Raw genomic sequence first — 17,260 nt, 5'->3', positions numbered from 1 at the left:
TATAGATCCGTTAAATCCAGGTAGCAATCGGTTGACCAAAGTAGCGGAATCCCATCTTTATCACAATACATGTAAAAAGACATAAAGATAATTAGTAATGCATAAATATGTGTTGGAAGCAGTTACATAGCATGTGAATGTTTACTCAACTTTCGGGTAGAAGTTAGGTTTCGATAAGTAATTACGGTTAAAATAGAAAACTACATCGGGTTAAAATAAAACAGGAAAAAAGAAGAAATTAAGTTTTTTTTCTCGGTTTTTGGTTTTCTTGTGTCGGATTGTTCAGAATTCAAGTGTAGTGTGAAAAATAAAAATAGAACTCACTTCCAGTACCTTCATTTTTCATAGCACAACGAAAAGCTTCGTTCTTTTTCAGCTTACAATAGCCAGACTGCGCTGGTTTGGACTGTTTCAAATCTCAATTTTAAACAAGAAGTTGCAGTAACAACCACGATTGCATACATTTTCTTCATACTACCTACATGTGGCTTAAAATCAGTAACTGAAGAGAACTCCACAATTACGGGGAAACCTAAAATACAGATTACTGTAAAGTTAGCTCAAGATGATAACTTAAATTTAGAAATGTACAACTTAAAATTCACTCAGCTTCAAACATCATGTTACAATACGATAGCCATCATTAAAATTGTTATAACACTAAAGAACAAGCGTGTACTGTGTACATGCATAAAACCTTCCAGTAAGATTCTGAAATGCACTTGCAGCAACAAAAATAATGATTCTAATGCTACATCTGTAGAATACTTCCAACCATTTTACAGCCAACCACAATTTATGGCACAAATTTACTACCATCAAACAATTATCACAAGTTTAATCACTTTGAAATACTAATGATCAGCAAAAAAAACTCACAAAGTCATTGAACTAACATTTAACACATAGTGGACAATTTAAAAAATTCTGACAATCAACAAAAAGCAGCTAACCTGATGCATTTTTTGGTAAATAATAAAGCTGGTTGCAATTGAAACATGACTTGCGGTGAGATCTGGTCATCAAACCTGTTAAACAGATCTTCTATTAATACTTTACAGTCAAATACGAAAAAACAATATATAACATAGAAACGTGTATTAGATCCTCTCACCTCAACCAACGGGAACGGAAACCAATTCTGTCGGATTTTGGGTCACCGGAACCGTATAATCCCCCGTCGTCCGTCTGCTACCATCTAACACCACCGCCGCTACACTAAGTGCTGACTGCCATGAGTTGCGGTGAGATCTGGTCATCAAACCTTAGTTCATCATCTCTATTGCGAATTTCTCCTCCATAGTCTCTCTCTCTCTATGTGTGTGTGGATACTTTGTGGAATTTCAAATTTTGAGCAGGACCAAGCAGATATGGATTTGGGTGGGATAACTGATACTTAAGAATTTATGTAGGAAGACTTGTAAGTTATGTATTATATACCGTAAAACTCTTAAATTTTCAACATCTCAACAATCTCTTTCCAATATCTATTATATATATTAATATATATATATATATGTAATTATGGCTACTTATTATTTACCCATGCCTATTTGTTCATATCCCGCATTATATTTTAATTCTTGGAATGATTTATATAAATGTCGTTTATTAAAACTTGAACTCACTCAGCTTAAGCTGACTTTGTGTGCATGTTAGAGTGAGTTTCAGGTTAAAAGGAGGATGCTTACCGCTTTGACGTGCTCGAGACTACTTAGACGGTTGAAGGCATATCTAGTCGAGGAATTTAATAATGCAAATCTGTTTCTTTTCATTTATTACTCAATGTATTTAAATTGGTTTTGGGCATATTTCCCGGTTTTTGGGAACTTGTATTGATACTTATGACTTTCCGCTGATTTTATACTCTGAAACGGTTTTAATAAAATGAACCTGTCTTTGGTTTTAAATTTTTTTTTTATGAATTTTGGATATGATTAACAATTGTAGGATTCCCGGAATTCGGGGTCTTACAGAGCCTCGTAGCGAATCCAGACCACCAATGTGTGATCTTTCTTTATAACTTAATCACTTTGTCAACCAACACATTTACCCAAGCTTACATCCTCATAACTGTTTTCTAAACGCATAAACGAACAACTTGGCCCAGCTGGGAAAACGGGGAAACTGAACCAAGTTCGGTTTTAAGTATTAGACATTGAACAACATCACAATCTAAGCCTATTGACACTTTCTGGGCGTACCAGCTATACCCAGATTAGATATACAACCAGTTTAGTATTGAGTTTATAATAATATTAAAATATTAATATTATTATAATAATGATTATAGGGACCAGTGATTACTAGTCAAGCAAAACCTGAATTCTCGCGCTACTGAATACTGATTAAACCGAGAGTTTCATGATCCCTCTCTTTAAACAGTTTACGAACTTTTGGAGTGAAAAGCATGTTTGATTACATATACATATCTGAAACGTACAATGATGTGAATTATCTAAGTGCTAACACACAAAAGTCTCCACTAACATAGTGATTAACTTTGAGCCGGTGGCTTGAGAATAGTACTATTGGTTTGACAAACCCAGAAGAAATCTGTCTGGTTACCGTGACACATAGCGCCATTTGCACATGACCATACTTATACAAACAGGCTATATAGTGTAGGCATAGCTACCGGGACATGTTGTGGGCGGAAGGGGAGCCACAGTGGTTGACTGGGCGTGGGAAATGGATGTACGCAGCACAAACAGTCAAGGCTTCACTGTAGCTTAGCATAATTACATCATTTACATACATACGTACTTTTATCATAACTACAAGTGTTACTTGTGATTACTCATAATTGTTTTCTTGAAATGCGTGAAACTCACCAACTCTAGTAGTTGACCCATTTTAAACATGCTTTTTAGGTATGGTACCAAAGATGGAATAATGTGATGGCGTGCTACCTGTCGTGGAACGTGCTCAATGCTAATAGATGCAAGTTATGAGTAAGGAAAGTAGACAAAGATAGAAGGATGTAATATAATGTAAATTAGTTTGTAATGTTTCTTTATAAACAATATTGTTGATACCAGAGATGTTTGTTACATTTCCGTTTTACGCTTCTGCATTTTGCTAGTCGGGGTGTGACAGAAGTTGGTATCAAAGCCATTGATTATAAAGGATTAGGTTATCCCTTAGGGTACCTAAAATATAACTGAAGGCTCGATTAACTCTGTGAAAATAATTAAAATAATTTAGTATTATATGCTGATGGATGTCGGGATGAACTTGTAGGGTAAGTGAGTTATTGTGGTCCGGAACATAATAACAAACTTGCTTGTACGAGGGAATTTGGGAAGAAGTCACGAAACTTATGGGTAGATAAAAATGGCTACATATGTGTATAAAAGGTAATATTTAATTATATATATGTAACACGCATACGTGCTTATCTAGAACAAGGTGTACGAATACATGTACATGTACTATTGATAATGGTAAAATATTATTATAATGAATATTGTATACGATTATAATCAATATTAAATGTAATTAAAATTAAAATTTTAATAAAACTAATATTATATTTTATTATAACTAATATTTAATTTGGTCTAATTAATTAACCCTAAAATAGTTAACACTAGCACTAAATATTACTCTTATAACTAACCATTGTGCAGAGATATGGCAAGGAGTAACGACTATCTACCGAAAGAGGAACCGGTGATATCCATTAAGGAGGAGGACCCAGAAGAGGATCCGGAGAAGATCCGAAGGAGGACAAGGAGGAGGTAATTGTGAGAGACTTACCCAGCAAGGAGCCCGACCAGTCCGGTTATAGATGTGATAGTTACCCACCTAGGTCACCACATAGGGGTCAGAACGAAGTTACAGTCAGTATCATTCACCCGCTAGGGTAGCTAGATCGCCCACTCCACCTATCCATATGTTCCCCACGACCTCAGTCACACAACGAGTCTAACAGACTGCTCGTATTAGGGTAACCCCGATTGACCCTACCTTATCCCCACTTAGATCTACCTATCATCGGGAGGAGCCTTCACGTCCTAGGACAGGTACTCCACCCTCCCGTTCGTTGAGTATACCTACCTCTAACCCGACCTCCCGAACATAGAAAACAACTCTTGGATGGTTGTCCTGACTGACCGTGTGATAGACCACTCGATAGCCATAGCTAACATTAACCAGGGGAGGAGAGACGTGACTCAGTGCTTATTAACCTTACACCAGATAGTATTGAACTTACAGCAGTCAGATGCTTACCACCGCTGGTGCTTGGATTGGGTGACAGTCTGACTGTGGAGCTGGTATTGGGTGATTACGGTGTTGTTATTTATATGTTTGTGGTTAGTCCATCATTTGTAGGATGTTACTGACCTGTATACGTAGACTTTTGACACTCCATATATGTATATAGTAGTATGTTATGCTGACATGGAGCATGATTTTGTGTATTATTACAAGCACTGAGTCTAACAGTCACATAGTGACAGATTTTGATATATACATGCAAGCACTGGCCTTTATCATGCTAAGTGTATGTACCTTTTGTTGTCAATGTACAGAAAAGGTTGTGAAATACCAGCGTGTTGTTTGATTTACTTGTGCAACCTTTATAGTAATTATTGTTACAATGTGTTATATACTGGAATTAGTATTAATTAGCTTATATTTGATTATCATTATAGAATGGCCCCAAAGAAAGCAACCCCTATGATTGAAGCGGTAAATAACATTCCCCCGCCTAATACAAATACTACTCCCAATTCAAACAATCCCCCCCTCACCAGATAAAAATACAATCAATAACAGTAACCCCCAGTAAATACGAACACTGTGGGAAACAATAATCCTCCACCGAATCCAAACAATAACAATAACAACCCGAACCCCCCTTGGAGAGAATATTCAATTAAAAACTTCGTGGCTTGTAAACCGATTAACTTCAAGGGCACTGAAGGGCAAAACGGGTTGATTAAATGGATTAAAAAGACCGAATCTTTCATCAATATCAATAATTGTCCACCCGAGAGCATTGTCAAGTATGTTGCCTCTACGTTTACTGATCACGCCTTAATGTGGTGGAATACTACAGTACATATAAAAGGGCAAGATACGGTTAACCGCATGACTTGGGCCGAACTCAAAATGTTGATGCTGGAACATTTCTGCCCAAAGAACGAAATTCAAAGGTTAGAGTATGAGCTTTGGAGCCTGGAAATGAAAGCAGCGGGTCAAAGAACTAGCTCACCTGGTAACTTGGTTAGTAACTCCTAAAGATAAACGCATTGAACGTTATATTTGGGGTTTAGCCCTAGAATGAGGAATTTGGTAAACTCGGTTGGCCACACATCGTTTGAAAATGCCGTGACTCAGGACGACATTATGAGTTTTGATTTGGTAAGAAGTGGTGTATTGAGAAAGGCCGGAGAATCAGTGGGTATGAAATAAACTGATAATGGGACGAGATCATAAGGAGGGCAATCAAGCAAACGTGCACGCCCGACAATAAGAAATTATGCTATAACTAGTTCAGATAGGAAGCAAGACAGGTACAAGGCACCCTTGCTAAAGTGCGATAAATGTAATTACCATCATGTGGGATAATCCAGACTGCCGGTATGTCAGAAATGTGGTGAATTGGGCATTATGCCCCAAATTGCAGAGCAGGTGCAAAAATTGTGAACCGACCAACCCAAGAAACTCAACCTCGTCGTCCACAATCACCTAAACCTCAACCAATCCGCCAACAACATATCCAACAGACCTCGGCCGCAACAACCTGTCGTGCCTGCTATGAGTTGTAAGGTCCCATTCCCGGTAACCCTACTTTGGTGTTGGATTTACTCATAAACACCGTTCTAAAATCAGAGTTAATTAAAACTTTCGCGGAATAATTTAAAACTTTAAACATCACATTACAGAACATTCATTTTTGTCTTAACATACAAATTGTCTTTCCATAAACATTCATGACACTTCTTCGTAGATGCCAGTCTCTTTAGCTCATGCCATGTGTCCCTCCTCAAGCCAGCTGCCTCAATCTATTTGCCTGCGTGCATAGTAAAAGTCAGCTACGCTGAGTGAGTTCTAGTTAATAAATTAACATACATTACATTCATATTCTTACTCATACGTGTCCGGAGACACGTATTCATACCCCACTTGCTATTGCTTCTTTCATACGTACTTTATATACATACATACGTACTTACATACTTTCTTTCAGAAAACCCTATGGTATACCATAAGTTATTCTATCTTAAACGTCACATATATAATAAGGGTCTGATCCCCAGCATCACATATATTATAAGGGGCTGGTCCCTAACATCACAGATATTATGAGGGTTTGGTCCCTAACATCATAGATATTATGAGGGTCTGGTCCCTAACATCACAGATATTATGAGGGTCTGGTCCCTAACATCACAAATATTATGAGGGTCTGGTCCCTTCTGTCTCGAATAACCATACCTTTTATCATACAGGCATACTTTACATATCTTCTAGTTATAAATATATATACATACTCGTTCATACAATCATTATGTAATAATACATTCAATACACAATCATACACGTATCATACACTTACCAATCATGTAAGTGTATTATCTACCACATAGGAGTATGCACACAGCCTAGAAAACCTAACAAAGAAATGGGCCTAGAACTCACCTGGAGCCGATTTCTCTCGCCGTTAATGGTAATTCCCTTCCTTAGTTGTGCACGGCTAACTGTACAATACATTACGCGTGTCAATTATCCATTACTACTACTTCCTACATCTAAGTTAATGAAACCCTCAACTAACGGGGGTCCGGGGGCAGCGCCCCTGGCAGCGGGGTCTAGGGGCGGCTGCCCCTAGCAGGGTCCAAGGGGCAGAGCCCTTGGATGGGGTTGAGCCCCTAGCAGGGTCCAAGGTCAGCTCGGAAAAATTTTATTTTCATTAACAGTCCTTTAACAAAAATGTATCAGAAAATGAATTTCATGAAATTTCGCAGGGAAGAATTTCGCTTCGCATGGAATTTCGCTTCGCATAACGTTTTCGCCTCGCATGAATTTTTCGCTTCGCATGACTGTGCGATGCGAAAATATTAATTTCGCTTCGCATGGCTGTGCGATGTGAAATTCCTGCCTTTTGTCGTTTTTACCATTTTAAAGCCATTTTTCTCCTTGTTTCTTCCTTAGGACCCGATTCTACTCTTTTTATGGGTTTTAGGTTGTTCCAACTTTGTATACCTGTGTTTCTCATAGTCCAGACATCACCTTTTAGTTCTATAACACACCCGTGAGGATAAAACTCACCAAGTTCATGGTTTTCTTACATTTCACAACTCGATCTATCATTATATCGGTTTTCATGTCGATTCTAACAATAAACTTAACCCTTTGGCCGAAGCTTACCTTTTTGCTCCGGGTTTGGTTTAGATCTGGACAACCCCGAAGATCTAGACGTTTTCTTGATGTTTGAGATACTTATACACAAATGTCCTCCCTAGTTTTAGCCCGGACTTGGATTCGGGTTTTGAGAGAAAATGTGTGTGTTCTTGAGTGTGTGTGAGGGGTGAAAGGGAAGAAAGTGGTGAAAGGAAGGAGGGGTTGGGTTTATATAGGGGATTATGGGCCCCATAACCCACTCACACCTCTATTTCCCTTTATTATCCAAACATTAACACAACCAATGAAGTTAACGACACACAGTTAATTATAGAACTTTCTGTTAGTTATTATTCTCAGAAAAGCAGATGTTACATGAGTGTGGTAGCACAGAACATATTAGAAGGAACTGTCCCAAGCTGAATCAAGGAGCGATTGCCAGAAAAAACCAAGTATCGACATCAAATGCGCCTAGAGGATGCGCATTTTTTATCGGGTCAGGAGAAGCACGACACGACACGACCCGAACGTGGTGACAGGTACATTTATAGTCTCTGATCAATATGCTTCTAAATTATTTGACACGGGAGCTAATAGAAGCTTTGTTTCCACTAGCTTTTTATCCCTCATGAATATGCCAGTTAGTGAACTAACAAATCCCTATACTATAGAACTCGCTAACGGTAACTCTATAACTGTCAACCAAATAGTCAAAACTGTTCCATTATTCTAAATGACTACCCATTACTTATTGACCTACTTCTAGTAGAGTTAGGAAGTTTTGATGTAATTGTCGGCATGGACTGGTTATCCAAGTATAAGCGAAGATTGTGTGTAATGATAAGACAACTAAAATTCCCCTATCTTAAGTCACCTTAAACATATTGCTCAATTTAACTTACTGTTCTGCAATGATTATTCCTTGAGAAAAATTGAAATTTTGAGCACAAGACATCATTAATCATGTCTTGGGTTAGTGGCTTAGCAGTTGTGATTCTCAACCTGACATGCATATTCAGTTAAGTGTTTCGAGCATAGAGACTGTGCTTGCTTAAATATCACTGCTTCGAGCATACTATGTGACGTGTGAATTGACATCTTTTTTTAGCATGACATGAAAGTTTTGTTGTTAAGTGTTTTGAGCATGACTCTTACTCTCATGCATACTGAAAATTTTGTTAAGTGTTTTGAGCATGAATTTTATCTTCGAGCACCTGCTATGCTATGAAAATTGATGTTATGTGTTTCGAGCATTATTGCATGGTAGGTAGTTAAGATCTAAGTTTTCGAGCACAAAGAACTGAATGATATGAGACATTTATGTGTTTCGAGCATCATTGTGTGCTAGATACTTAGGAATAAGAATTCGAGCTAAGGAACTTGATGGAACACTTTGTGAAATAGTTCGAGCAAACTTGAGAGCTAAACACTTAGGCTGTGAGTTCGAGTACAGGAATAGGAAAGCTTTAATCTGCTAAGGCTTTCGAGCATAGAAATACGTCGAGCACATAGAGCTATAGAGTAGAGCAAAGTTTCTAACAATGGAATACATCTCGAGCGTAGAGTAGTGATGATATATTTCTAAGTATCTCGAGCATGATGCATAGTCGAGTAAGGTCTGCTTACTTGTATGACTCAGGACTTTATATTGAATAAATTGACAAGTAACTCGAGCACACTACACCTCAAGTATGACTCGATACTCCAATAAGTTGAAACTTTTGGGAAGGCAATCGAGCACAAGTCTAGAGGAATACTGCTTTGTCTTGTATACTGGTTGTACATTGTACTCGTGTACAGACGGGGCCAGCTTTTACTTTGGTTGTATGCTCGAGCAAGGGAGGTACAATTAAATTTGAAATTAAATGACAACTATCGTGTGCTAGACGACAAACCAAGGTACTGTACCACCCAAACGTTAGGTATAAAAGGGGGACTTAGAAACTTTTTCACATATCTCTTCCTCTTTTAAACCTAATCGCAAAAACCCTCTTGCTCGTGCCATCTCCCTCTTGCTTGCTGCTTCAATACATGATTAATTTTACTTCGATTATAGCCATTAGCTTTGTTTCGACTTTGATAAATTCGATAAATGTCACACCGTTTTCGAAATTAGGGTTTCAAATTGAACTTTTGACTAACTGTTTACTTGTTCTGACAGGTACGCATATTACTACGAAACAGGTTAATTGAAGACGCCATTAATCATCTATCAATCCTTATATATTAGTTTTGCGACTTTGTGTACTGACATTCTTTTATTTTTGGCAGAACTAATGGCGTTTAAATTCGAAAAACGGCATAATATGTGTGCTCAGTTGGAGATAGATGATGAAAACCGCGAATTGGAGCCGATGATAAATTTCTTAAGCAACTCTAATATGCGGGTGGCATTGACTGAAAATCCCATAATCTACACGAATCATATTTCGGATTTTTGGGGTTCTGCAACTTATGTCAACGATGTCAACAGAGAGAGAATTGAGGTGTCGGTTCTGAATCACGACATTGAGATAACAGAAGCCTCAATTAGAGTTGCACTAGAACTGAATGACAACTTTGGGGCTCGGCTGTCTTACTCTGTCCCAAGGCTATTGAGAGTCTTTCAAGAGAAAATGGGCTACCAGGGAGGAGTGAAGGAGGGGCAGTTTCAAAAGGGAAGTTTTCCGTTGATCTACCAGTTCTTAATTCACCATGTGATCCAGTCCTTATCTCCTAGGAGAGGGACTTGGACTTTATTAAGCAGAGAGCTTGGGACTCTCACTGTGGCAATACTCTATAGGTAACCCTTTAATCTTTCAAGACTTATCTTTCAAGGGTTGGTTTCCAATGCAGAGAAGGCAGAAGGACAAAGATTCCTCATGTATCCGAGGTTTCTACAGATTTTGATAGACAGGGTTTTGCCTGATCTTCAACGGACTGGTGAAGTGTTGGGATTGCACAATCCAAACATTTGTAAAGGATTGAAAGATGCTAAAAGCAACTTTGTTAATAATGATGAATGGGATTTAGTCCCGTGGTTACTCGTACCAGCACTAGAAGTTATTGATGTACCAAGGAGTCCAGGAAATAGTGATGTTGAAGATAGTGATGGTGAAGATGATGATAATCAAAATGATGATGGAGGAGATGGCCCGGAAGGTGGAAATGACATGGGTATTGATCATTCTGTTGATGCACAGGAGGTGTTGAGGAAGATGTTGCTTTGATTGATCAAGTTGCATATAAGGTAAACGTTGCAGAGGAGGTCCATGAGGAGGTGAATGACACAATTGTGAGTCCAACTTCTCCGGCTACCACGTAGATGGATGATGATACATTTGTAGCTGATGTTGTATCAAATGTTATTGCAACAATCGAGGTGAATGATGGAAATGACGATATTACCTCTTCACCAGCCATCACTGAGCCTGCTTTATCTGACAATGAACCAACAGCTAACATTCCTTCACCACCTGCTTCTGAACCTACCCCACCAACTCAACCAATCCCATCCTCTGAACCCGCTCCAGAGCCTACTCAAGAAACCCCACCGTCAGGCCCTAATCTTTATGACATTGTTTGTGAAAATGCCAGACTTGAGTTTGAGAACATAATGTTAAAAGAATAGAATGCCATTTTGGCTGCAAGGAACTCATCGTTGGAAGATGCACTGAATGAAGCTCTATTGAAAATTCGAACCCTAGAGGGGCAGTCTGAGCTTGAGAAGACCTCAAATGCACTAAAACAGGGGGAGAATACTGAAGGTGCAGAAAGTTTAAGAGTAATTGGTGAATTATATGAAAGTTCTGAAGAAGAAGTGGTGGAGGTTGAACCATCAAATGCCCTAAACATGTTAAATCAAGCATATGAAGATGGAGAATCGGAGGATGAGGGGGAGGATAAAGAAGAAGAGGAAACTGAAGAAGAAATCAAGAAAAGAAAAGAAAAAGAAAAGGGAAAGGGGATTGCATTTATTGATGATGATTTACATCCCCTTCCCCAACGTACAGTTCAATCTAATGACTTATTGCACAAAGAAAATGTAATTGATCCAGATGTTGCAGAAGCTGAGTCTGTGAAAACTGCAATAAATTTAATGAATGAAGAGTTAGATGCTTTGGAGAGAGAAGAGGTTGAGGAAATCCCTCAGGAAGTTATTGAAGCGTTAATAAACATGAAAGGAAGAGAAGAGTCAGATGAGAGGAGGACAAAAGAGGCAGATGATGCCTTTAAAGCTACAATTGAAGCTCTTAAAACAAATCTAAATTAAGTTGAACAAGAACCTACACAGACTGAAGAGCCAGTTATCACTGAGCCTGAAGAGGCAACAACTCATGATCAAGAACAATCTAAGACTGAAACTGACAATCTTGAAAAAGAACAAGAACTTGGCTTGAGACCAGTTATCCATGAAGAAGATGAAACCATTGAAGTCTTAGCAAGTACTATGGTTAAATTGATTATAATGAAGGACCTTACACTCATTCTGAATAACCCAGAGAGACATCATCCAGAGATAGTGATAGCAGCAAGAAAGGCTCAACAAGACTTCATTAATGAAGAAAAAGATTATCTGATCAGCTTGGGATATGATCCATTCTATCTTCAAAGACTATCTGAAGAAGAAATAGCAAAGGAAGCTGAAGGGTGGAGAATAAGAAAAACGAAAAGAGAATTGCTGATGAAGGCTGGTCACAAGCCTGCATTCCTTAAGTTGCAACCATTTGATAAGATTGACAGAATGTACAAAAGGGCACTTGTAGATGATATATCTGACTATGTGAAGAAGGTATCAAAGAAGGTAGAGGGAGAAAAGGTATTGAAAGAGTCTGACAGTAGTAAGAAAAGAACTGAAAAGAAAGCAACTGATGAAGCAGACTATGAAATGTTGAAGACTAAACATAAAGATATCAAATTTCTTCAATTGTACGGCTACAGTTATAACTATTTGAGAAATCTTTCTCATGAAGAATTGAAAAGAAGAATTCAAAAGATAAAGGACTCTCACAAGGATCAGGCAAGTAGAGAAAAATTTGAGAGAGAACAGGGGTTAAAGATGAGGTTACAAAGGGAAAAAGATGAAGCTGAAAAGAAAAATCAAGACGTGAAGAGATGGTTTGAAGACCCTCAGAGGGTAGATATGTTAAAGAAGATTGTGATGGAGAAAGGAATGACGGAAGAACAGTTTCAGAACATCCTTCTTGAACAATTAATGGAAATATATAATAGAGAGCAGAAACTGTATATTGAAACACAGAGAAAATTGCAGGAAGATAGGATGAGAGCTGAAGAAAAAGTACGAGCTGAAATGATGAGTGCTCTCCACGAGAAGGGAGTAAGAATGTCAAGGTTGTTGGTGCAAACAGACGAAACAATTAAAAGATGGTATGAGGAAGAAGGGCTTGGTGCACAAAAGAAAACTCAGCAAGGAAGCACAAGCCAGACTCCAAGGTCAGAGGTTGTGAGGCCTGAGCAACCAAGGAACTTAAACTTGCCCACACATCTCTATTTCGACAAAAGATCAAAGACCTTGAGGGTTATAACTGAGGATAAAGAGGAAACTCTCATAATATTCAGAGATGACTTGAGGAAGTTTTCAAAAGAAAAACTGTAGAAGATGGCTGAACTAACACTATGTGACAATCAATTCAGAAATCAGCCATCTGGTCAACAAAGAAATGATCTCTCGAAATTTATCAAAGAACAAGCAGAAAAGGGGTTCCCATTCTTGCTACAAAAGAAAAGAGAGCTCAAAAGCCAGACTGAGAGGGAGAAGAGAAAAAGGAGGATCAGTGAAGTGCACATCTCAAAACTCTCCGTCTTTGATACCAAGAAACAAAGGACTCAAGCAAGCAGCTCACACTATAAAAGGAAGACCTTGAAGGAGTGCTTGGATATGAGAGAAGTGATGCAGGAACCAAACTCAAGGGTGCAACAATTTGGAAGAATCACGTACATAACGTACAATAAGTATAATGATTCAATCACGTTGAGAAACGAGTTTGGAATACCAATTGCTGTGATAAAACATGATGAAGATCTCAAGTTTATGCATCCACATGATCTTCAGGACTTAATTGATGCAAAGTTTCCAAATGACTCCTCAGATGTTGTGGTGCTGGATATGATCAAACAAAGAGCTGCCTATGTCAAAAGATTAAAGGAAAGATCTGATACAAGGAGCAGAGAAAGAAGATGATAGAATAGAGCTAATGGATGATGGATTTTATTTTTGTATATCTTTGTATTTTTTTGTTTAATTTGTAAAAACTTTAATTTGTAATGCCCATGAGGCAGAATTCCTAATTATGTAATGAAATGACATGTTCTTGAATGATATATATTCTATATCGGATACATGTGTAACTCTATGCAGGTATGTTTTGGTGCATCTGAGCTTGTTCCAATCTAGGGGGAGATTGTTGGGTCGGATTTATGATAAGGAAGATTGGAATCTTCTCAACCTCCTCAGAAAACGGCTAAGTATGGAATTCAAGCAAGCTTAGACGATCGACAATGGTTTTACTACTTCGAGCAAGGTCTTTAGAACCTGAAATGGTTAATTCTTCTAAGTGTTAAGGCTTCGAGGAAGCTACACTTCAACGAGCAAGAGTATTTTTCTATCGAGCATGGATTGCCAATCGAGCAAACAGCTTGATCATACAAGTTTTAACCAAGTGTTACGAGCACAGGATGATCGAGGAAATGGGGACAAGCATGGATGCAATAAGAAGATGTCACGTGATCAAAGCAAGGAATTCGAGCAAAGTTCAGTTCCCGAGCAAGATTTACATCTGAGCATGATAAAGATTGCTGAATAAGAAAAGCTGAAGACATCAAGAAGAATGAGCTTGCTCTATGGATTGGTTCGAGCAAAGCATGGACTAGTCAAGAAGAATGAAGTCTACTGGAAGGGAATAACTTCACTGAAGATATTTTAAGTAAAGTATGCTCGAGGACAGTCAACGAGCATACCTAGCGTAGTGAGCTTGCTCGAGCAAGATTGTTATCTTGCTCGAGGACTCAACACTCGTATTATTTTGTATTTCATTATGTAATGATTAGGAACTTCTAGAAGGAATGTCAGGGTCTATAAATAGGGGTCCTAGGATACCTTTTAGGACACGGATTTCCAGACAGAATACAGGCTGGCACGCACTGAATACGAAAAATATTCCAAAGAATATTCTCTTTGTTTTCTCGTACAATCGCTGCCACCGTCACACAAAACCTTAGACATTCCTTTCACTGTTCCATTAATGATGTATTTATTACATTGAATTTCTGTCTATTGAATGAGCTTTTATTAACCATTTATTACGGTTTTGTGTTCATTATTCACACCCCTTCGTTCCCACTCGTTGGATATCCTGATTCCGCCGGGATATTCAACAGGCCTTTTGGGTAATCGAGTCGGTGTGTTCTTGTCAACCTTTCTAAGGTTTCACCCGACTCACGGACCTGACAATTAAACAACAAAGCAATATCATCACGTATAATCCATCAATAATGGATAACCAAGGAATTGCGATAGGGCCCAATAGCATCCTCGAGCCTAGACCAAAAGTAATATATATAACCTTAAGGAATATACGACTATAAAAGAGTCTAAAATATCCTAAGGCATAGAATATAATTCACATAGTTTCATAGATGCACAATTACAAATAAGGCTATGTAATACCATACAAATAGTTTAAACGAGTAAAATCGGGTAAAATTGTAATAGGGTGTGTATGCCAGCCAAAAGCTTAAAAAGAGTTAGAAGGGGCGTCATTAATTCACCTGACACGTGCACACAAATAGTAACTAGAGAACCACTAAGTACTCCCACAATTCAAACGCCTGTCGGATTTCACAAATTGATTACAAATGGAACCGTACCGAATCGCTTACCCTACGAGGCGTTCTAACATGGTTTGGTTGACCTAAAGCCTCAACCTTACCAAATTCAATTACATCCATCCCCCGAGGCCATGTATTTACCAAAACCATCCTTAGTTAGTTCCGGTGATAAAGGATTTCCAAACTACACCCGAAAGTTGTTAATTGTATCGAATATGTGCACTCAGCCCTGTGTGGACCAAATTTAGTATAATTACAGCCAAAAGTCCACACGACACTACACGAGTTGAATGGGTCGGCAATTCGCTTGAACAATGCATAAACTACCCATTAAACGCGAAATTGCGTTGTACACACCCATTTGAGCAACCGACAACCAATTCAGCCCCATTAACATAAAAATTAAGTTTTTCACAGCCCGTATAACATACCGAGGCTACACGATCGGAATTGGTTGTTAATTCCCTCAAACAATGCGCTAAACGCAACAATCAACAATTTGGACAACTGAATCCTAGTTTTCAATCTATCGACAATTGACTAACCAAAAGAGCTTCAATTCTCACGATATTAAAGTATGACATATATGAAATACCTAGGAAGATGACTGAGCAAAAACCTCAATTGATACAGCCCCGAAAGAACATTAAATTACACAGCCACCGGTTAAGCGTAAAATGAATGAATTGATCAATAATGAGTATAAGGAACAGATTTTAGCATGCAAATATGTATTTTATTGCATAGGAAAATCATATGAAAAATTATGAAATTTTTACCAGTGTTGCATAAATGTCTTAGGTTTCTAAAAATATTTTTATTATATTTTTCCAATGAACAAAAAAATTAAAAAATTACTCCAACGCAAAAAGGTACGTGCGGCTATTTCGGTGCGCATCAAAATTGTTTTATTTGTTTAAAAATTATTACTAAACCAAATTAAACGATTCCAACTGGGTTGTCATGATAACTCAAAACATGAAGTTCTAGAAATGGAACCAACCAATTTGGACTTCTCAAAAAAGAGTTATGATGTCTGGACGACAGACCAGAATCCAACTCCCCGCATTAGCTTTGGCACACGTTTTTATAAAATCATAAAAACCATTCAAATCTCGTCCAAAAATTACAAAATATACCTTTCTAGAAACTAGACTCAAATTAGAACATCATGGAATCAAGAATAGATAAAAAACAATCAATTTTGTAACGCCCGTTAATTTCGGTTCCAAGAGTTAAAGCTTGTAAAGTATGTATTATTCTCGGGATTTAACCGATGTTTCTCGGGAGCCTTTACCTCATCTCGGTATGTTAAATTATCTAACCTTTCCTACCAAGTTACCATATCCCTTAAAATTTGAGGACTAATATGTAACATTTATTTTATATCATAAAATAATGAAATACCCTAACCCTAAACCCATTTGCGCAGTCGATCGGACTTGAACCCCCCTGGCGATTTTATTCTGTGCAGCCATGTTTCAACCGTAAAAACTTCAATTCAAGGTCGGTTTTATGATTCCCCATGTCTTTTACACCTTATTTGACCTTTATATTGCGCATATTGATCGTTAAACGACTTGTTTTAGGTTAACAGGGTGGCTGTCCAATTGAGCGTTTCCGGGGCTGTTTTGAGTGAGGTTTTTGAACCAAAATCCTCCTTGGTATTTAGGTAGGTCAATCGATTTTAGTTTGAAAACTAGGGTTTATCGGGTGTAGAATCGTCAATTGTTGAGTTTGATGCGTTAATCGATTGAATGACCAACCGAATCAGCTTGCTTAGCCCTATGGGGGTTTAAGGGCTGTGGGAAAATTATTTCTTTGGTACTCGGGGCTGATTAGGTTGGTGATTAGTCAATCGAGTCGGTTGCGCGCGAATTGTCGTTTAAACATTAAAGTGAGTGTTGTAAAAAGAAACCGTCAACCCTATCAAATCGGGTGACATAATTATGATGTATGAAAAGGTTAAGATGGGAATTTGGTCCATTTGGGGCTGATTTGTTTGACAATTGGTTTTAAGATTTATTACGCGCGTATTCGACTCGATTTGCATACCGACGGGTGAGTTGTGCATCAT

This window comes from Bidens hawaiensis, unplaced genomic scaffold, assembly GCF_021521415.1.
Source record: "Bidens hawaiensis isolate Kalapana, Puna unplaced genomic scaffold, B.hawaiensis_p1.1 tig00005189_1, whole genome shotgun sequence".
Lineage (NCBI taxonomy): Eukaryota > Viridiplantae > Streptophyta > Magnoliopsida > Asterales > Asteraceae > Bidens > Bidens hawaiensis.
This window is presented reverse-complemented; position numbering follows the sequence as displayed.